The sequence below is a fragment of the Balaenoptera ricei genome, chromosome 5, assembly GCF_028023285.1.
Source record: "Balaenoptera ricei isolate mBalRic1 chromosome 5, mBalRic1.hap2, whole genome shotgun sequence".
In the NCBI taxonomy this organism is placed as follows: domain Eukaryota; kingdom Metazoa; phylum Chordata; class Mammalia; order Artiodactyla; family Balaenopteridae; genus Balaenoptera; species Balaenoptera ricei.
This window is the reverse complement of record NC_082643.1, coordinates 54,523,458-54,546,220: the sequence shown is the minus strand read 5'-3', so window position 1 is coordinate 54,546,220 and position 22,763 is coordinate 54,523,458. Positions and strand designations below refer to the sequence as shown.

General features: G+C 39.5%; 1 protein-coding gene across 5 annotated transcripts in view; it reads left to right on the top strand.

Moving 5' to 3' along the window:
• SLC4A4 (solute carrier family 4 member 4) overlaps positions 1–22,763 on the top strand; it is a 399,214-nt gene that overhangs the window by 133,586 nt on the left and 242,865 nt on the right. The gene's annotated exons all lie outside the window — the stretch shown is intronic.

Genomic DNA, 22,763 nt, shown 5'->3' with positions numbered 1-22,763 from the left:
TGGCCTTGGCAAGATACTTAAGCTCTCTGTGCTCCTGTAAAAAAGGGAATAATGACAGAGGTTACTTCGTAGTGCTCTGAGTATTAAATGGGAAGTGTATCCGGTTAGCAATTATTATTTCGGGTGATTCTGAACATTTTCTTCAAGCTCATCTTTTCCCATCCATTGTACACAGGTAATGCCAAAGCTTCAGACTAAAACTTTGCAGAGATTAATTCCCTGTGAATGTTAATCACTGTTTTTTAAGCTCTTCTGGCCTTTTCTACTACAAAGTCCCACTAGTTCTTCCTTTGCTTTGGCTGTCAGCTTGGCTCCTGGCTCCCAAAGGCATCTTTGGGAGAGCTAAGTCTCTTAACTTGCCAGTGGTACAGCCTTGACGCTGGCTGGCAGGTGAAAGGACCAAAGAAATAAGACTTTCACGGGGCAGAGGTGATGTGCCTATGGTGCTGTGCTTTTGTGTAACATAGGGCCACTAGCAAGTGACTCTGCTTACGAAGTGTGTCCTTGACTTCAGTCAACAGTTGGAATTCCCACTTCGGGGCCCCAGCAAGCAAATGGGCTGTTCCTTCTTTCCTGAGAAGGATCTCTTTCTGGCTCTTTCTTTGTGTTTCTCAGTGAAATTAATCTGGTGAAGAAGGGCAGTTGGGTGGGACGCATCAGCGACTCAAAGGCAGTGCTGTGCAGAGAGGAAAAATGTTTGGCATATACTTGTGTTTTTGGTGGCACAAGGCTGGCTCAACAATGTTGTGTTTCGTGTGGTACGAATAACTGCTGTTTATTCCTCTGTGATGCTGATGAGTACAGGAGTTCTGTGTCATAGCGCTTCTGCCTTCTCTAGCTGGTTAACTATGCAAACCTCTCAGGGAGCCTTGCATTCTGGAAACGCAGTTCTCTTGAAATCACCTTGAAGTGGCCTCCAAGTGGCAGCCCTTTACACTATGGAAGGGTGTCATTTCTCATTGCCCCTGCCTATTCTATTGCAATAGTCATTTCATTTTATCATGCCGTGCGATGTTATGAATAGTGCGTTTACGTGTGTCATGGGAGAGTTGATGTTGCTGCTATTTATAGCGACTCATGAGTTCAAGAGGCCTCAGAGGGTTCCACTGTGCTCCAGGTGCTGGGGTACTCAGGGCTAAAAAGAGACTGTGACTTGGGGTGGAAAATGGGGGAAAACTAGAGCGGTATATGAAATTTAAGCTGTGAAGTATACTCTAGAGAAGCGAAGGGGGTATAAATGACTATCTGTCACAGGTATTACTTCCTTAGCAGAAGGCAGGACACATCCTGTGGTTTGGGTTCAGGGATAAGATTGGAAGCTTGAGGGTGTGAGTGTATTTGTGAGTATGTGTGTGATTGGAATGCACTGAAAAAATGAGAGATACTGGTAGGGATCTTCTTGAAATGGTATTCTGTTCAGGAAATTTCTCATATCAGGAAAAAAAAAAAAGATTCTTAAAGGACTATATGGGTTCTTAATACCAGGGATTTAGATTCAGGGCTTTATGGGTTTGAGCTGTTGATGCAGAAGTTGGGATGTGGTACCATGGGGGACCATGGGTATACTCTATAAATAAAGTCTCTGGAATTCTTCCCTGACCACAATCTGGAAGCAGGAATGTTGGGTTCTTTTAATAACTTTCCCATGGATGGGGAGTGTTACTTGACTTTTCATCACATTTCTGTAGAGGTGTTGTGAGCACCAAGTCCCCATCATCCTCTTACCTGTATAATCAAAATCTCAGTTATCCTTGATCCTTCCCTATTCTTTTTCTCCCATAATCAGCCACTCACTGAGTCCTTTTGGTTTTTCCTTCTAAGTATCTCTTGTGTCTGCCCTTTCCTTTGAATTCCTAAGGCATTATCTTCTTATTTGGATTTTCTGCCTTTAGGGTCTAACTTGAAATAGAAGGGAGTTATTTCTTTTTTTTTTTTTTATTGGGGTATAGCTGTTTTACAATGTTGTATTAGTTTCTACTGTGCAGTGAAGTGGAGTTCCCTGTGCTATACACCAGGTTCTTATTAGTTATCTGTTGTATATATATTAGAGTGTATATGTCAATCCCAATCTCCCAATTCATCCCCCCCTCACCGCTCCACTTTCCCCCCTGGGTATCCATACGTTTGTTCTCTACATCTGTGTCTCTGTTTCTGCCTTGCAAACCAGTTCATCTGTACCATTTTTCTAGATTCCACATATATGTGTTAATTTACGATATTTGTTTTTCTTTCTGACTTACTTCACTCTGTATGACAGTCTCTAGGTCCATCCACGTCTCTACAAATGACCCAATTTCATTCATTTTTATGGCTGAGTAATATTCCATTGTATATATGTACCACATCTTCTTTTTATTTTATTTTATTTTATTTTTTCTTCTTTATCCATTTGTCTGTCAATGGACATTTAGGTTGCTTCCATGACCTGGCTATTGTAAATAGTGCTGCAATGAACATTGGGGTGCTTGTGTCTTTTTAAATTATGTTTTTCTCAGGGTATATGCCCAGTAGTGGGATTGCTGGGTCATATGGTAATTCTATTTTTAGTTTTTTAAGGAACCTCCATACTGTTAAAATGCACTGTTCTTTTTTTTGGGGGGGGTGTCACATGGCATGTGGGATCTTAGTTCCCCGACCAGGGATTGAGCCCATGCACCCTGCAGTGGAAGCACAGAGTTGCAACCCCTGGACTGCCAAGGAATTCCCTAGAAGGGAGTTATTTCTGACAAGGCTTCCAGGTATCTCGCAACCCCTGGGCTGCCAGGGAATTCCCTAGAAGGGAGTTATTTCTGACAAGGCTTCCAGGTATCTAAAATGTCCCTTCCATCTAGTCTCTCTTTAATTAACCCTTCCACCTAATCTCTCTTTAATTAAACAAACAATAATGGTAATAAAAAAAAAACCTTCTAATGCTCCTCATTACTGAAAGCAGGTTCCTCACTTGGGGTCCATAGACATTTAAAAAGAAATTGAGAATGTAATGGAGTTTCCTCTACTTTTTTCAATAGTTTAAGCAGTGTAATGAAAATTATAGGTTTACTCTCTTCCAGCAAGGCCTTAAAGAGAGCATTTACACCAACTCATAATGACTTTCCCAGTTTTTGAACTCCTGTGGCAAGTATTTTATGTTATTTTACAAGTACATTACATATTCTGGTACTTAGGCCTGTGATGCTTCAAGTGTTGACTTACCTCTTTCATTCAGCTGTGTGTCGTCTCTCCAACCATATCATTAGAGCCTCATGGGCAGGAGCAATATTTCGTACTTATTTTGAGTCGTGTTCTGAAATAGCATATCCTTTGAGTGGATGCACAAATAAAATGTCTAGAAATTACCAGTTGGTTTAAAATATTCTGCTGTGTCTGAGAAATAAAAACTGAAGAGGAAAGGTTATGTAATTATTTAGTATTAACGACGACCTTAGTTAAAAAAAAAAAATGCTATCCCCCCCCACCTAAATTTTATTGAAATGTGATTAAAATAGAAATCACCAGAGTTGTGCAAGAGGGTGAGTTGAATAATGGTGAAATGAAAAGAGAGAAAAGTAATTTTTCTCATGCTATAGAGTTCTACAGCTTTGTTTTGCAATGATTAATTAGCACATAAATAAAATAGAAATTGTTCATGTTTTCGAAACAGAAATAAAAGTGCTACCCTGAACGTACTTTTTCTCATGAGAAAATATTAAAATGTGTGAAGATATGCATGTCAATGCAAGAATGCAAAATATTATTTTAGATGACATTTCACTAAAGAACCATATTAACATGCTGAATTGGAGTAAGCTTGCCTCTGCATGACTGTTTGCGGTTCGTATTCCACTGTGCTGAGTGGGGATAGTATATAAAAGAGGTTACTTATGATAGTGAGATTTGTTAATCACTTGATGTCACCAAGGCTGTTTGTGGAGTGTCTTACATAGAGAATTTTAAGAATTGTTACATATGTTTATTATGGATAAACAGAGTAGTCCATGTTGCTGCAGAGATGAACTTAGGTGACCTTTGTACATCCTTCTCAGAATTATGATGTAATGTTTTTGAAACAAGAGCATCCCTGAAATTTTTTATTCTTCCGCTATTTGCCAATCAAGCAGAATTCCATTTTTTAAAAAAGCAGGATATACTCAATACCCTTAGAAGCCACTTCTGGTAGCTGTTTTATTGTGATCCATCAATTTGTATTAAAGTTATCCTTTGTCTGTTACCAAATTTTGCCACAAGGGCCACAGAGGAAGCAATTATATTTAATTGATTCTGCTTCATTTACGAGGCTTTGGGAAGGAATAACTTAGGTGTAATGGAAAAATGTGACTTCTGGATGCAAATTTCCAATAAACATGTGGACCATACAGCAAGTTGTGTTTGTTCAAAACTGAAGTTGTTTTCAGCAGAAAATAGGGTGATTTCTGTTACCAAGTCATGGGGATAGCAATTTCTTTAACTAGAAATTCACTGCAGATTTACCCAATATCCAGAATGCATGCATGAGCAACTCTAAAATCCTGTCAGTTCTTTGACTCTACTTTGTTACTTCTTGTGAAACTGCTGAATTCCCCAAACAGACAAAAACCAAGGAAACAAACAAGCAAAGAATTTCAAAAAGACTTTTGGATTATTTTTTTATTGATGTCCACACCCAGAAACAGCTAATACTCTCCCTTGCTCCTCCAATTTTTAAATATAGATTTTGAGCAGAAGATACTGTAGTTAAGAAGGACTGGAGGTGGATAACTGGTATTCCACTGGCCACTCATTTAGATCAGATGTGTGTGGCTTGAGGAAACTTTTTTTCTGAGCTTTATTTGCATGCTTGAACCAAACTTGGAAGGTTTATAGATTTTTTTTCCTCTATGAAATGGACTGGAAATACGTTTATGACACATTCTCTTTAAGCTCCTTTTGTTCTATTATTTTATGATTCTTTCTGACATTTGTAAAAGCATCTTAAGTGGTGAATATAATGGGATAACTTTGAGGATCTGCTTTGCATATTTTATATACAGTAGAAGTGACAGAGATGCTTTCCTTGTCTGGCAGGTGGAGAGAAGGTGCTGCCTTTAAGAGTGGGTGTGGAGAACCTTATTTTAATAGAAGGCTCATACTAGTTTAGACGAAAAAGAGATCATTCAAGGGCAATGTATAAGAAGAAAAACCAACATGAAGTTTGTATTTATTTTAAATAACAATTGATTTTTTAAAATGTCATTGAGTTCTACATTTTGGCCAGTCGTAGGGATAGAGGAAGAAAGCACATGAATGGCACTGAAGGTAAGGAGAGAGAGGCGATGACAAATTCTGAGAAGGAGAGAATGTGGAGGGACCCTTACTATCGAGAAAGACAGTGAGACCAAAGAACAGAAAAATCACTGGGTGAGTGGCAGAGGCTAACATCTCACCCCTCAAAATAGAACCCCATTTCTTAGCAGGACCAGGTGTCTACATGCTCTCCTCAAACAAGTTTCAAGTGGCCTCTACCTGCCTTATCTTTAATTCCCCAGGGATAGTTTTCTATGATTATGAAATGATGACAGTGGTTCTCTAACTAGCTTCCTTTCATTCACCTATTTACATTACTTCCTTGTATTGGTTTTAGAGTCATCTCTGAGATGTTCCTTCTATCAGGAACTTGGGTCTTATAGCTTACTAGTCCTCTTCTTAATACTTTTTAATTATTATTTTTAAAAAAATTCCAGAACACTATGGTATAACCTTATTTAGCATTCTAAAAAAATTCTTTTAAATTTCTCTAAGTCTTCTAGTAGGCCATGTAATATAACTGCAATTCAACTTACACTCCTTATAGGAGATTACCCCCAGGATTTGTTCAGCCACAAGACAAAGCTGGGGGAAAGTACTTTCTACAGAGGTTACCCTGAGTGTCCACATCAAATCCAAGACTGGCCCTTTAGTAATCTGCCTGATGACAGTGGAAATTCAGTGAGGCAATGGGACTTTTTTGGAAGACAGCTGGATCTAGGGGAATTTTTGTAAGCAATGAACCATTCTTTAATTGAAACCACTGGATGTGGTTAGTAGTTTATTTTAAAAACACCATATGTTAGTTCATTCCTATATACTGTGACAATCATAGTTTAATCAAAAGCTGCTTGTGACATTTCAGTTTAGTAGTGTTCATAAAAGAGTGGCTCGCTTCCTTGAAATCCTGATCTCTGTGCCAAATGCCAGCACATTCACAATTACAGTTTGGCTTTTAGGCAGTTGTGCAACTTTTGGAGTATGTGGTAGGTTTTTATTTATTTTTGTCACTTTCACTAATTTGTCACAGTCTTAAATGAAAAAAATGTTTTCTCAGCCTTTTGTTTGGTAAACAGTGACTTTTACTCCTTTCTCCACAGTTCCCCTGAGAGGAAATAAGCGAATGTAACTGTTTTTTGACTCTCCTTTTTGGCCAGAAAGCCAAGCTAATGCATGATCTCATTGAGACATGATCTATTTGTATGAACCATAAGCTTGTAAGTTTGTCATCATTCTTCATGGTTCTGGGGCAGGCACCCCGTGAGCCACCACAGCAGGGTGAGAAAAGAGTTGCAGCCAAATCCCTGAGCCTTCAAGGCAGTGCAGCGCAAGTCAATTCAATTTAATCCATTTTGACCCAATCCAAGAAATATTTAGGGAGTACTTCTTCTTTTCTTCTTTTTAGGCATAGACTTGGGCACTGGGCCTGCAGAGATGAAAATTTCGTAAAGAAACCTGACAGTTAAGTGGAGAAAATGACACAAATCAGACAAATTGCAGAGACTATGGTAATTGCTATAGTAGAGCTATACACAAGGTGGTATGAGGGCATCAAGGAAAACGCCTAGGTTTGGCAGGGGGAGTGGGAGAAGGCCTCACGGAGGAAGGAGCACTTGAGTTGAGCCTTGGAGCATCAGGAATGTCAGGAGGGTAGGGGAGAGGAGTGAGGAACTGGTTAGGTTTCACTGCTCCTTCACCCAGGAATGGACCAGCATGGAGGGTAAACAAGCTGAGGGGCTTCTACCAAAAGATCCCTTCCCCCTTTAGAAGGAGAGAATGCGGTCATGATATTTCTGTACCTAAACGAGCATGAAAAGTCCATTTTAGGAGACTCTGCTTAGTAGACTGTCTAATATCCATTCTCTTCTTCTTCTTTATCCTCAGAACCCAGTTTTGTTCATGACAGCAGTGTGGCAGCTGAAAACATTGATCTTCCAGGTTCCCTTGTGGGCGGGGGGGGGGGGGGGGAGGGGCATGTGACTTAGTCCTGACCAATGAGATGTAAGCTTAAGTGAACTGGGCGGTGCTTGGAGAAATGCATGTTTCCTAATGGAAAAGGATGGGTGGCTGACACATATTTTAATGAATATTGGTGAATGACTATTTTAGTTCCATTATTTATTCCATAAACAGTAAACAATGTGTTTTTACTTAGAGGAAGTGAGACCTGGACTCTCTTGACTTTGTCATTATTGCCGGGGACCCTGAGCAGCCCCTCATATTTTCTAGGTTGGTCTGTTTATATGTCTACTTGTCCTTTCACTCTCTTCTTACAAAGGAGAGCTGTGAGAAGTACTGAGAATAAATCTCATTATTTAAGGTGACTTGAATTTCATCGATAAAATGTCGCTGATAATAATAACAATGAACATTTACTGGACACAAGATCTGGTCTGTGTACTCTGCCTGCCGGGACCTAGAAATTGTAATCTTACTTTTCCTCATCAAAGCCCTCTGAGGTTAATGTCCTCATTTTCAGGGTTAGGGACACAGAGGTGAGTGACTCACCTGACATTACATGGTTGGCAAGTGGCATTGCCAGGGCACTGGTGTTTGTTTCTCTGACTCCAGGCAAAGGTTCTTAACCATTGTACTAGCGTGACTAGGTAGAATGTTAGATCAGAGTTTTTCACAGCTTCTAGCTAGAGTGAATGAGATCTAAAAGTCACTGTACACATCCAAATTCAATTTGCATTGTCAATATCGATTCTTTATTATTCTTTCGCTACAGAGTGATTAAGAACTTAAGCAAAATAGATGAAGTAGCCTTTCCTTTTCTCCCTTGAAATCCTACGTGTTTAATCCAGAAATCTTGGCTTAGAATCAGAAGTCATATTGTGCGTCTTTTTATTACTGATTTTCTAAGTAGTTACATTTATTATTTAAGAAAGTACACAAAACAAACTATAACTAAAGTAGCTAAAATTGACTGGATGCAATGGGTAATATGACTAGATTTTGCTGTGGACACAGATAGTTTTCCTTTCTGGGTGAAATGTCAACCTGTTTATCTTATGTTAAAATCTCTTATCTGTCACTTTATCATTCATTTATTTGTTCTTTAAAAATTTTTTTTTTAATTTTAAAGTTTTAAAATTTGGTCAGTTATCTTGGTTGCATGTTTTGAAAATATTTTGGTCTCAGGCAACTTTAGTGTAAAATGTTACTCAGCTTCCCTGCTCTGGGAAACCTTTAGCCCTCCAAGCTTTGTTCCTTCTGAACAAATGAAGTCATGGAAAAGTTATTCAGTACTGAGAACTCTAGGGAGAGTCTCTCAGTAAACCCCCAGGATCACATCAGTATCAGGAAGGATGAGATGCCTCATTCATCCATATACCCCTTCATCCAGAATGTTTATTGAAGGTCTACTGTGTACTATGTATGGTGCTAGATGCTGGAGATATGATGATGAACAGAATTAAAGACACTTTCTGCCCTTAGGGAGCTTGTAGTCTGTTGGGAGAGACACTTACTAATCAAATACCATATGAATAAATGTTAAATTGCACCTATGGTAAGTGCTGTGGTGGAGTGTGGCCCACGGCGATAATAGTGAGTTGAGATCTAAAGGATGAGAAAGAAAAAAAAATGGTAAAGTTTGAAGAGAAGAACACTGCAGGTAAAAAGGAGAGCACAAGATCAGGCTCTGTGCTAGGAGGAAGCACAGAGAGCATAGGCATCTTGTTTAAGACATGCCATCCAACTCTTTAAAGAAAGTAGATTAGTGGTTGCCAGGGGCTGGGAATTGGGAGAAGAAAAGAGAATGAGTGCTAATAAGCATGACATTTCTTTTTGGGGTGATCAAAATCAATTCTAAAATTGATTGCGGCGATAGTTGTACAACTCTGTGAATGTGCTAAAAAAAACATCAAATTGAATACTTTAAATGGGTGAATTGTATGCTATATGAGTTACATTTTAACAAAACTTTTTTAAAAAAAGCAGAGATCATTAAAGCAAAATTAAAAAAAAAAAAGACATGCCATCAACACTGCCTGAGCATGGGAATGCCTCACTGAGAAAACTTCCATCTAGAAAATAATTCCATTTCCTTTGACTAATATTTGAGAAAATAAAAGGTACCCATTTCAGGTTAATGATTAAGCATATAAAATGTCAGATGCACAAATTAAAGCATCAATTTTTTTTATCTGAGTTTAAATAGAATGTTTTGTTTTCCGACGTCATGTTTTTTTTCCCCAGTGCTGTTTTGTCTACTGAATCACGTCTGACTTCTGTTTACATGCTGTTACTTTCTTTTCTGCGAGTATTGCTTCCTACTGTATATGTGTCAAATAAAGCATTTGTTTTTGAGCCGCTAGTGAGTCTCAGCAAAAGCTTTTGGCCTTGGCAGGAGAGGTGCGTTCCTACCTTCTCTAGTGGCTCCATGACAGTCCATTTTGATGTAATAATACTCCACTGGCAGTCAGGATCATCCCCCGAGGATACCAGTTCTACAGTTTAGAGTGTAGAAGGGTGGAGGGGCAAAGCATTCTGGGGAAAGTATCAGGAACATTGACTTTAAATCATACCTATGCCTTTTCTATCTGACTCACATGATGTAAGGAAGAGAAGGAGGATCGAATGACAGGGTCAGGTGCTTCTGCTTACTCAATGATTTCCTTCCAGAGTGACTTACATCTGTCACCAGAGTGTAGAATGGTATCTTACCGTGACGGTTAATGCCATGGTTTTGGTTTGTTAGCTTATTCTGTCATACCCAGGGCAGGAAGAGAAATTTCTGATGCGAGGGAGATTTTGTTTGGCCAGAGGAATTTTGAAACTTTCACGTACTAAGTACATCGTTATATTTTTGTCGATTGTACTTTCAAAGTCTGTGATCAGGAAATGTGTGTCTTCGCTAAAAAGCAATCAGAAAAGGTCCCAGGAGGGGCCTCATTGACTATAGCAGAATGTATTTTTTATGGCGCTTTTCCTGTTTTTTTACACTTTGCTTTTTCCCCTTTTGCTCCAAGTTGCATTTTTCCATCAAAGTTATTTTAGATGGCATTGAAAGTTTCCCTTGGGCCCCTTGTGCACAGCTCAAAGGGCATTCGGAAAGTTGAGGAAGCTGAGTTGACTATATGTTACAAACTGTTTTATTTTTGTGTAGTGCCATATAACTTAGAGAGGCTTTTATACCCCTGTGCAATTGTTCCAGAACCCTTGATGCAGCGAGAACCAAGCAGGATTTCTGTTTTAGGGATACTGATCAGAGCTTCCCAGAGACTAACAACTTGCTAGAAGGCACACATCCTGTGTTGCAGGGTCAGGCTTAGGACGAGGTCTTCGGACCCCTGGTCTGGCTCCCTTTCTACTGTATCATTCCACTGTGACCTTGGAGTTTTTGGGCCAAGAATGGGGACACATTTCTTCATCGGGTGCAGTCAGGCCCCAGCGGATTCTGCTATTCATTTCTCCAAAGCTGGGGGGTATATTCACAATTAGAAAATCTCAGCTATGAATAGTTGCCTTCCACCTGACTGGTCTAAAGTCAACTGAAGCCTGGAGAAAACTCCTTTTGAAAGTGGGTTGCCTTGGAAATGGATGGATGAGCATTGCAGTAGAATAGCTTCTACTGTCTACTGAAATTCCAGCAGTTTAGGCGACAGTTGTGTCTTTCTGAAGGACGTGGGCAGATCCTGAACGGGCTTTTCCCATTGCTCGTCAGCTTGGCCGTCTTTGCTCTCATCACAGAAGTCACTCATTTTCACAGATGGCTTTTAAAAATCTTTTGTCGTTGTTGTTGTTTCTCTTCTGAGTTCAGAATGTATGAAGAAGTAACTTCGTTTTGGCCTTGCTTAGAAGTAGCTGGTGTTAGGAAACGCATGCTGACTTGAACAGGAACATGTCACATTTGCATAGCACTTTAGACTTCATAAAGGGCTGTCACCTCCGGGAGTATATACATTTGATCCTCGTAACAACCTTGTGAGAAATCTACTGCCTGTTTTATCATTCCCTTATCTTGCAGATGAAGAAAAGCAAGATTTACAAAAAACAGCATTGCACAGTGGTTAAGACCATGGGCTTGGAATCATAGTCTGAGTTCAGATTGCAGCGTGCCTTACCTCCCAGCCTTTTGATGCTGGGCAGGTCACTTGACTTTTCTAAATCTCAGCTTTTATAATCTATACAATAAGGTGAGAAAGGTATCTACCTCATTGGGTTGCTGTATGAGGCCCTCAAAGGGCACTGGCAAATAATAAGGCTCAGTGTGTATGAGTTATTATCATTCAGTGATTTGATCACATTCACACATTCACAAGGAGTGGAGTTGGGACTTGAACCTGTGACTTTCAACTTCAACTCCTCCCGCATCATCTTTCCAACCTGCCATTCTGCAGCAATTTCCTTCTCTCTCTCCTCCATGGGCAGGCAGCTGCTATACTAAGTGATTAGTGAGGGGGAGGGGTTTTGGAATAAAAGACTTAGAGATGCTGAGAGAACATTTGAACTCCTTGGAATAAATCAGCAAATTATTCTAAAAAGGGAGAAACACCTACCCTCCATGTTATTAAGAGCTGCTTGATTCTAGCCCAAATTTAGCTTTTTTTTTTTTTTTTTTTTTTTAAATCCCCCTCTTTGAATTACATTCATAGTGTATGAGTACTTTGGGATGTTGATGTGATCTATCCACTGTCGCTGGTAGGGGATTAAGGAGAGATGTGGGAGTCCCACATTATAAGCCCCTTGTGACCCACAGCCTGTTCCTGTGATGAGTCTGGTGAGAGTGAGGGGTGCAGCCCACGGGCTCCTGGGGAACAGACCATGGTCTCATTTGCACTGTACTTTAAGCGAAGCAACGTAGGTTAGTGACCCCCAACCAACAAATTGGCTTAAGATAGTTGATGAATTGGGATTGTCCCTTGAAGTGTTTACATTCCTTTCCATCAGGCCTCTTCCTTCTCAGAGAGTTCTCCTAGAGTGTCCTAGTGAGCCTAGCATGGTGGCTACTTTGGAGCTCCGTCACACTGCTCATCTTCCGAGTTTGCCTGCAGGAGTCCCCAGTGCTGCACTGGAGTCCAAGCGTATGTGCACACCTTCACTCATGTGAACATTCACCTCTTCTTTGATCGTGAAAATAATAATTCTTGACCTTATACAGCACTTGACAGGTGACAGAGCACACTTAAATATGTAAATGATTCTGAGAGGTCTTTAGAGATTATTATTCCTACTTGACATGAGAAACTATAGATCCAAAAGGTTAAATGAATTGCCCAAGGAGAGGGGATAAATGTGAAGAGTAGTTAGGTCTTGAATATCCCAAGTCAGGTGCCCTTTTCCTAACACTTAGATCAATATTTTCCTCCTGACTGGATTAATTAGTTGGTTGGTTAATAGTTTCTCACATTCTACAGAAGATGTAGGTGTCTTGTAATAATTAAATATGGGTGAAAATATATGCCAAAACCAGGGAGAACATAGGATATGCAGAACCACTAAGGTCAGTACTGTCATGGAGTAGAATTTGTCTTTGAGCTTCCTGGCAGCCAAGATGAAAAGAGAGACACAATCAGTTAGGTATTTCTTGTCAGAAAAGGAGAAGTATGCTAAAGGGAAGTAAAGATTTTACTAGAATTGTATTCTAAAGGGAACGTTTCACTTTAGGTAAGGGGCAATAAGAAAAATTGAAGATAATGCTCTCAACCAAATTTTATAGCTATGCAGTGACATAAAATTCTTTGCAAGAGGGCAGGCATTTGTTGGGTACCTATTATGTGGCGGGCACAGTACTAGGGACTCTGTGTGCCTTACTTTATTTAACCCTCATAAACATTTAATTATTGCAACTGTCTTTTAAAGTATCATTATATCCATTTAATGATAAGGAAACAGCCTCAAGGAATTTATATAACTTCCTCAAAGTCACATAGCTAGTAAGGAGTAAACCTGAGAGACCCAAGCCTTGCTTATTCTAGAGCCCATGTTCTCCCCACTCTATCTTGCTGTTACAATGCTTTATGGAGATAAGTTAACTAAAAGCAAGTATATCGTTAAGTTCTGCAGACCTAGAATGGAGGATCATCTTCTGTAAACATCACTTCTCTCATTTGAATTTGGTACTGAGTAGTAGACAAGCTCGTGTTCTATTGCTGCTTGAGACTGTTTCCCTAAACTTGGAATAATGGTTATTTGTTGTTGTTGAATACTATGCACTTTATATACATTATTTCTTTAGTCCTTCTAGCAGCTCAATGAAGAAGGTACATTATTATTCCCATTTTGCAGATGAGGAAAGGGAGGCTCACTGAGGTTAAGTAACTCAGTGTCATCTAGTTGCTCATTGGCAAGATTCAAATACAGATCTCTCTGGCTCTGATGAGCTCCTGCTTTACTGTTGTACTAGTGGGCCTCTTGCTAAGCAAGTGGTAAAGTTGTTAGCCTCTTGAAAAAACTGAGATCCTAATCTAGACTCTTGTCTGGAAGGAAGGTCCTCTCACCTCAGCACTGAGGTGGCTGCAGCGGTAGCTACAGGCAAGTGCGAATTTTCCTCGAAAGGTAGTCGGGTCAGCTTTAGCGTGTGTCCCGTGTGTGGCTTTCATGTGCAGAGTTTCACATCGTGGAGCATGAGCGAGATAACTTTGACATGCAAAATTTCTAAAGAAGGTGTTCCGGATGACTCTCACAACCACAGGAAAAGCTTGAACACATTTCAGTGGATTTTATTTTATGGGGTCTCTGAGGAGCTCCCCAGGGTGAATTAACTACTAGATATAGGGGTGTCAAGAATTGATATGAACACGTTTAATTTTGGAGCATGCAGCCAAATGTAATGATCTTAGTTGAGAATAGTTAATACAGAATTGTTTTTTTATTCCTTTAGTACCGTGATCAATGATGTAAGTGAAGTCACTCTCATTTTGTGATTATTCTAATAATAACCATCACCACAGTAAGAATAGCTAACATTCACTGAGCATTTTTCTGAATGCTTGGTAAGTAGTAGCCTCACTTAATCCTCATAACCAGCCTATGAAGGGGGTATAAATATTAACTCCATTTGGTAGATGAAGAAATGTAAAGAGGTTAAGTAACTCATCCAAGACACACAGCTGATAAATGGTTTACTCACTGCAATAGTCTGTTCTTTATATATGATGGATCAAATAAAGATACTGATACTCCTCTGTTGCGGGTTACCATGCAAGCAGTTCATATGCAAATGATTTAATATCCTTAACAATAGAAATAAAAAATAATGGGGACAAGGATGCAGAGAACAGTGAAAGATTGCTGACTTACTTAGGAGGAGACCATTCCTGCCCAGCCTAACTCTTACAGTGAGGCAAGTACCAGATGACTGGGAGTCTCTATTGAGCACAACAAGTTTGGTTCATAATTGGTTTCAGTTCAGTGTCAAAAGCTAATCTTGTGACATTGTTCTTGAGAGGTTTCTTTAGTAGGTAATGCACATTGTTTCAATTATTAAAAGCAGCATACTTTTGCCTAAAGTCCACTTACTCCTTAAGCTGAATATTAGATTGAGAATTCTACATGTGTATATTGATAAAGAAAAAATTGGCAAAATGATTTGAAAGAATAGCTAAGTGATTAAGAAGTCTGTAGCTCTGAGAAGCGTACTGGGTAAGCCTTGGATGCTGAAATCAGATTGACCTGGGTTAGATGTGTGTCCTTGAGCCAGTTTTCTGACTTACTCTAAGTCTCAGTTTTCTCATCTGAGAACTGGGGATAAGACTCCCTAACTCATAGAGTTGTGATGATTAAATGAGATAATCAATATCAAGTGCTTAGCCTAGTGACTGGCATATCATAAGCTTTCAGTAAATATGTGCCATATGAATGCCCATTAAAAATGGGATAGACTGTGTTCTGAGTCCATTCAGATAGAATTATACATGAAGAATTAGAGTGAACAATTTAGGATTAGGGATTCGGGGTCACCAAATAGAATATTCCTGAGTAATTTAGGTGTTAGAATTTAAGTTTCCACATGCAGTCAGTATCTTTGGAGGAGTTGGAGGCTCTAATGATCAGACTCTGCAGAATTTTTTTCCAAGCTGAAAGGGATGGAGTGGTCCTGTGATGGAGCAGAGAAAGCCCTGAGCTGGTATTCAGGAGGTGGAGTTCTAGTCTACCTGTGCCACTTACCAGCTCTCTGACATTGGGCACTTCATTGAATCTTTTTGGGCTTCAGTTTACTGAGTAATGGAATGAGGGGTTGGTGTAGGCAATTTTAAAATTTTCTTCCAGCTCTCACATTCTACTGTAAATCAGTTTAGGCTTATGAAGCTACATAAACTAACCAGTAACAAAAAAGTTGCCAGAAAAGAGCTTTTTTTTCAGATAGTCACAAATAAAATAGAGAGGAAATAAATGAAAACAAAACAAAAACTCCTAAGTAGGTTGCTGGACATTCCAAAATGTCCCTTAGGGCCAAATGACCCTTTATATTGTCTTTCATTGATACCTTTGGAGAAATGTCCTCAGCTCATTCACAAGCTTAGACTCTTTTGCTTCCTTCCTTGATTGAAAAAAAATTCTTTTAAATTCTTTCACTGCAACAGCAGGAGTGGCCCCAAAGGATGGAGGCACAGGAAACGTCTTTACTATAATCGTTGCCAGTGGCAGTACAACCCTTTTCTGAGTTGCCTTGAGCTGTCACCAGAGTGAATGTATGAATGAATCAGATGAATAGGGGAGATAAGTCCAAATAACAGAACAGTTGTTTTTTTTTTTTTTTTCCTCCCAAAGAACAATTTTGTCTTGAGCAAAGGGTCATTTAAACTGGAGATATAGTTGGCATAGTGCCTTGGAAAGGCTTGTCACTTTCTTTCTACAATACTTCCTGAAAAGTTTCCCTTTCATTTGAGACTTGTTCAAACTGGCTGTCATAATTTTCCTTAAAATAATGGTGACAGAGAGTGATGATTAAAGAGTACATTCTAGAACTGGTTTTCTGCCTTTCAACGTTTCAAGGTAATAAGATGCTTCTCAGAAATGTAGCCCTTCTTTCTCTGATAGTGCTTGGAGAACAGTAGTCATGTCCAGCAGGCTGTCATGTCACAAATTACTTAGCTAAACCTCCACATCTAATATATGAGACAGCTGAGGAAAAGTGACTTGGCCAGGGTGGCCCAAAGAGTTAACTTAGGCCTCTTTCCCTCAAGCGAGTGTTTTCTCTCCCACGCCACGTTTCCTTCCTATATTGGGCTGCGGCTTCCTAATTCTTACAGAAAAACTTGAATTTGCCACAGCTGTGCCCATCCTCCACCAACATCAGGACTTTAGAGAGTGAAAAGATTTTCCATCTTTCTGAGGGGTCAAATCCATGAGGTTGTGGCTGCCAGACTCTCCTAAAACTAAGAGATACCATAAGAGCAAAGTGAAAGCATACATGACGGGACTAAAGTTTCCGTGGCAGTTAGTGAGCACGTGGGATCTAACTTCAGATAGGAGACCTTTCCAGAGCTTGAGAATGTGGCAGACCATCTGGAATAATCCCTGTGGCACCGCAAGCTGGAGTAATGTGGGGTTTTTTTAAACTTTTAATTTGAAAAATGTCTAGGTTTACAGGAAGTCGCAAGAGATAGCACAGAGAGGTCCCATGTCCCCTTCATCCTATTTCCCCCAGTGGTTACATCTTATATAATTATAGTTTAATATCAGAATCAGGAGATTGACACTGGTACAAAGTGTGTGTATACTTCCACGTCATTTTGTCCCCCATATGGATCCACGTAACCACCACCACAATCAACATACGGAATAGTTCCACCACCACAGAGATCTTCCGAGGGCTGTTTCTTTATAGTTACACCCTCTCCTTTCACACTATCCCTAACCCTTGGCACCTACTAATCTGTTTTCCGTCTCTATAATTTTATCATTTTGTGAAAGTTACATAAATGAATCATACAGTATGTTAACTTTTTATATTGCCTTTTTTTCGAGCAGTATAACGCCCTTGAGATCCGTCCAAGTTGTTGTAAATAGTTCATTTCTTTATCGTCGAGTAGAAATCTACACTATGGATATACCAGTTTGCTTAACTATTTGCCTACTCAGAGACATTTTGATTGTTTCCCGTTTCAGAATTTTACAAATAAAGGTGCCACAAGCAATTGTGTACATATAGGCTTTGGAATAGAAATCACTTCACTTCTCTGAGATAAATGCCAGGAAGTGTGATTGCTGGGCTGTATTGCTAAATGTATGTTTAGTTTTTAAAGAAACTGCCAGACTATTTTTCAGAGTAGTGGTAGCATTTTACTCTGCCACCAGCCGTGTATGAGCAATCCAGCTTCCCTGTGTTCTCCCCAGCATTTAGGGGTGTCACTATTTTTTTGTTTTAGCTGTTCTAATAGGTGTGTATTGATAATCTTGTTCTGGTCCTAACTTGCATTTTCGTAGTGGCTGATGGTGTTGAATAGCTTTTCATGTTCTTGTTTGCCATCTTTATATCCTCTTTGGTGAAATGTCTCTTTGTATCTTTTGCCCATTTTCTAGTGAGATTGTTTGTTTTAGTTTTTTTTTTTTTATTGCTGAGTTTTGAGAGTTCTGGATATAGTCTAGATATGAGTCCTTTGTCAGATATGTGATTTGCAAATATTTTCTCCCAGCCTATAGATTGTGTTTTCATTCTCTTAACAGGGTTTTTTTTTTTTTTTTTAATTTATTTTATTTATTTATTTTTGGCTGCGTTGGGTCTTCGTTGCTGTGCGAGGGCTTTCTTTAGTTGCAGTGAGCGGGGGCTACTCTTCATTGCAGTGTGCGGGCCTCTCACTATCGTGGCCTCTCTTGTTGCGGAGCACAGGCTCCAGACCTGCAGGCTCAGTAGTTGTGGCGCACAGGCTTAGTTGCTCCGTGGCATGTGGGATCTTCCCGGACCAGGGCTCGAACCCGTGTCCCCTGCATTGGCAGGCAGATTCTTAACCACTGAGCCACCAGGGAAGCCCTTAACAGGGTTTTTTACAGAGCAAGAATGTTAAGTTTTGATAAAGTCCAATTTATCAATTACTTTTTTTCTTTTATGGATCATACATTTTGTGTCATGTCTAAAAACTCTTCACTAAGCCCTAGTCCTGACGATTTTTCCCTTTGTTGTCATCTAAGATTTAAAAAAAAAAAAATTTACATTTAAATCTATGATCTGTTTTGAGTTAATTTTTGTATAGGGTGTGAGGTTTAGATCAAGGTTTAGTTTTAATTTAACTTAATTTTTTAATTTTTATTTTTTTTAGTGTTATTGTATTGAGTAGTATTTTCATCCTATGCTTAAACTAAATAAGAACCAAAATGTTTGTAACCAATATCTTTTTTTTTTTAAAGGAATTCCTTTATTTTTATTTATTTATTTATTTATTTATTTATTTATTTATTTATTTATTTATTTATGGCTGTGTTGAGTCTTCGTTTCTGTGCGAGGGCTTTCTCTAGTTGTGGCAAGCGGGGGCCACTCTTCATCGTAGTTCGTGGGCCTCTCACTATCGCGGCCTCTCTTGTTGCGGAGCACAGGCTCCAGACGCGCAGGCTCAGTAGTTGTGGCTCACGGGCCTAGTTGCTCCACGGCATGTGGGATCTTCCCAGACCAGGGCTCGAACCCATGTCCCCTGCATTGGCAGGCAGATTCTCAACCACCGCCACCAGGGAAGCCCACCAATATCTTTTTTAAAAAAATTTTTATTTTATATTGGAGCATAGTTGATTAACAATGTTGTATTAGTTTCAAATGTACAGTGAAGTGATTCAGTTATACATATACATTTATTTTTTCCTCTAAACAAAAAGGTATTATCTGTATGAAAAGATACATGTAATAAGTTCCATGTAAAGTTACTATGTTGCCCACTTTTTATAGTAGCCAATGTCTCCTACAGAGAAGTGGTCACTGCAAAGAAATAAAGAGGAAAAAGCATAAGCTGGATACCTTTTGCGGGGCTGGGGAATATTTAAATAGGTGACAGCAGACTTCAGGCAGAGCAGGAATCTAAAGGAGTACATCTTCCAACCCAACGTTTATTTCCTGATTACCGCTTGGATGCACTGTAGTAGCTGGTTGGGAGTTGGACAGTAGATCCTAACTACAAAGCAGACACTAGAGCTTGTATTTGGGGCTGAAGATCCTGCAGTGGGCCTGGAGGCCCAGTTGAAGGCTCTACTTAAGGGCTGCAAACCAGGGCCTGAGTTCAACTTTGTATTTAATACAGTGCTGAAGAATGATTAGATAAGAAGATTGCACTAGAATTTGATTTTGAGGGGCAACATAATGTAGCATAAAAGCACTAGGGTAAGAGTCAGGAAGTCTTGATTTAGTGTCAGTTCTGCAGTAAGTGGTTTTATGACTTTCTGCAGCTCGGATAACCAACATGAGCCCCAGTTTTCTCCTTTGTGAAACAAGGAGCTTTGGACCCGAGGTGACCTCCAAAGTCTTTTCCAGATTTACACTTGATGGTTTTGTAAAAATAATTTAAAAAAAATAAAATGTACTGTGGTATGATCTTCATTTTCTCTTGTTGGTTGGAATATAAAACCTTGATATGAGAAATGATAATTGATGTTTAATAGTACATTTGTTAAATGTGTTATGGATATGCCCCCTTTAATTTAAAATATGTACTATATTAAGTGTTTACATGTAATGCATCTAATGCTACAGTGGGTTAATTGATTGACAGATTCTCTTTGAAAAATATTTGAGGGCTTATAATCTATGTTAAACATTGCGTGTCCCCTTGGAATTGGCCATCTGTTAGCAGTATCCCAGTACTGTCAATGAAATGTGAACTGTTGATTTGTCTTGAACAATGCACAACATCAGTGACTGATGGCAAGGGGCATTCAGCTTATTTTCCCTTTTTAAAATTTCCCTTTAATTTTCTGAATGAGATGACTGCATGCTATACGTTATTTTGTTCTTATATTTCTTATTTACATAATCTTAGTTCTTTCTCACTGGTAAAAGTTCTGAAAAAGAGCAGCTTTTTAATGAACCCTATTAAAAAACCTTGAAGCGGGCTTCCCTGGGGGCGCAGTGGTTGAGAATCTGCCTGCCAATGCAGGGGACACGGGTTCGAGCCCTGGTCTGGGAAGATCCCACATGCCGCGGAGCAACTGGGCCCGTGAGCCACAACTACTGAGCCTGCGCGTCTGGAGCCTGTGCTCCGCAACAAGAGAGGCCGCGATAATGAGAGGCCCGCGCACCGCGATGAAGAGTGGCCCCCGCTTGCCACAACTAGAGAAAGCCCTCGCACAGAAACGAAGACCCAACACAGCCATAAATAAATAAATAAATAAATAAATTAATTAATTAATTTAAAAAAAATTTAAAAAACCTTGAAAACTTTGGTTTGGAATTTGAACAGAAAAGGAATGGGAAAATGATCTGAGTTCTTAGGAAAGAAAAAGTAGCCGTGGGTTGATAAAGTTACAAGCAGGCTCTTGGAAAGCCAGAAGATAACCCGTTTGGCCAGAGCATTATAGTGTATGGCAAGCAGACAGGTAGCCGAGTTAGGAAAAAGGGCAGCTCTAAAGCTGATTTTAACTGGACCAGTATGGTGTCAGTCGGTGTTAATGAGTGGAACACCTATGACTGGTCACTGGATGTTTCAAATATGCAAAGAAAAGGGGATCATTACATTTTTTTAATATATATATATTTTATTTTATTGAAGTATCGTTAATTTACAGTGTTGTGTTAGTTTCAGGTACAGCACAGTGATTCAGTTATATATATATATATATATATATATATATATATATATATATATATATGTATTCTTTTTCAAATTCTTTTCCCTTATTGGTTATTACAGACTATTGAGTATAGTTCCCTGTGCTGTATAGTAATGGGGGACCACATTACGTTTAAAGCTAAGGCCTGACAGTACCAAATGGACTTGGTCTGTGAATCTGATGAGCAGAGTTTTGTTAATGAGAATACCTACCAAATGTCCTGTCATGCGTTTTGGAAAAGTTCTGTCACTCTTTGTCTTCTGTGATAACCTAAAACTGTTTCTCTGCCTCAGCGCAGCGACAGACGGTGACCATGGCTCTGCTGATTTTATATTTCTTTAACATCATCACAATATTCATTCCTCTCTCTCCTTCCTCCTCCACCCTCATTTCTCTTTCATTGTCTTAGGAAGCCTTTGGGTGAAAACCCCATTCCACCTTTGATCTTTGCATGCTCTTGTATGGTCACGTTTCCTAGAACAAGAGGCCACTCTAGGTACAGAGCTGCCTGCAGTAGCTGAAATGTGTGCAGTCCTAACATTTGATTCACAGAAGGAGCTTCTCCTTCTTGTCATCAGAGTCACACAGGGCCAAACTAGTTCTGTCTCAGTTGCGCTGAATGTCTTGGCCTTTGTGGGTGGGAAGTCAGCAGAATCTCGACAGGGTTGGGTGTGAAGGCCACTCTTGTAACCTACGTGCAAGGCGGTAGCCTCATTACCCTAAGTTCTGGGGAAGGAAATGTGAGGCTGTCAGGGGAGTGGCTTTTGAATCAACATTATTGCTATATGATCCCCACTTTCTTTCCTTAAGATTTATGGATCACCGAATTGTACCCATTAAGAACTTATTGCTATTTACAGAAATCAGGTTGGGTATGAAACTGATTCCTTGTCTTTTACAAAATTTCCATTGGTTTTGCAAGTGTTCCGGTCCAAGGGAACTTCCATGCAGAGTTCAGTGTAAACCGATACCAGGCTGGTCCGTGGTGTCATCCTTTTAGACCCAAGTGAGCTTTTTATAGTCCTCTGGCTGCAGATCCCTCCTCCTTTTGCTTCTTTATGCTAAATGAGGAGAGTGAATGATCATCTTAGAATTTTCTAGGTAGTCAGCTTTCAGGAACAGAATCATTTTTTTTTTTCTTTGTCTTGACTTGTAATGTCTATAAACTTCTGTTGGAAACTTAATCAACAGTGATAAGGGTAATAGGAGTAAGACTGGTAGTAGTATGATGTCATAAGGTAAAAATAAGCCTCTATCAGTTATATTTCCCAGAATGGAAATAAAGGGCTTCTACTTGTAGTTCACACTGGTGATACTTTAGATGTTATACTCTTTGCCAGATTCACTGCTACTCCTTTAATAATGGAAAGACTTGGTTTCTACCAAAAGTATTTTTCATAGAATTTGAGCACAAAGGGCCAGTTATTCTGTCTCTCACCAAAGTAGACATCCTTGCTACGACTTTTCTGACTGGTCGTAATTCACACTGTTAGGGCCAGAGAGCTTACTTCTTGCACTGCGGTCCATTCCATTTGTGGACAGTTTTAATCACTAAGACGCCTTTCATTACATTCGATCAAAAGTCAACCTTCCTGTAATTTTGACCCTTTGGTCTTAGTTGTATCCTTGATAATACATTTAATCCTTTCTCCTTTCTTCCATGTAACAGCCCTTGAAAACAAGAAGGAATCATAACATCTCTCAGCTTTGTGTGACTTGATAAGCTATATTCTATTTATCTCTCTCCTTCCAAGTCATTGCTGACAGTGTTGAGTGCAGCAGTGCATTACTTCTCCAAGCTGATC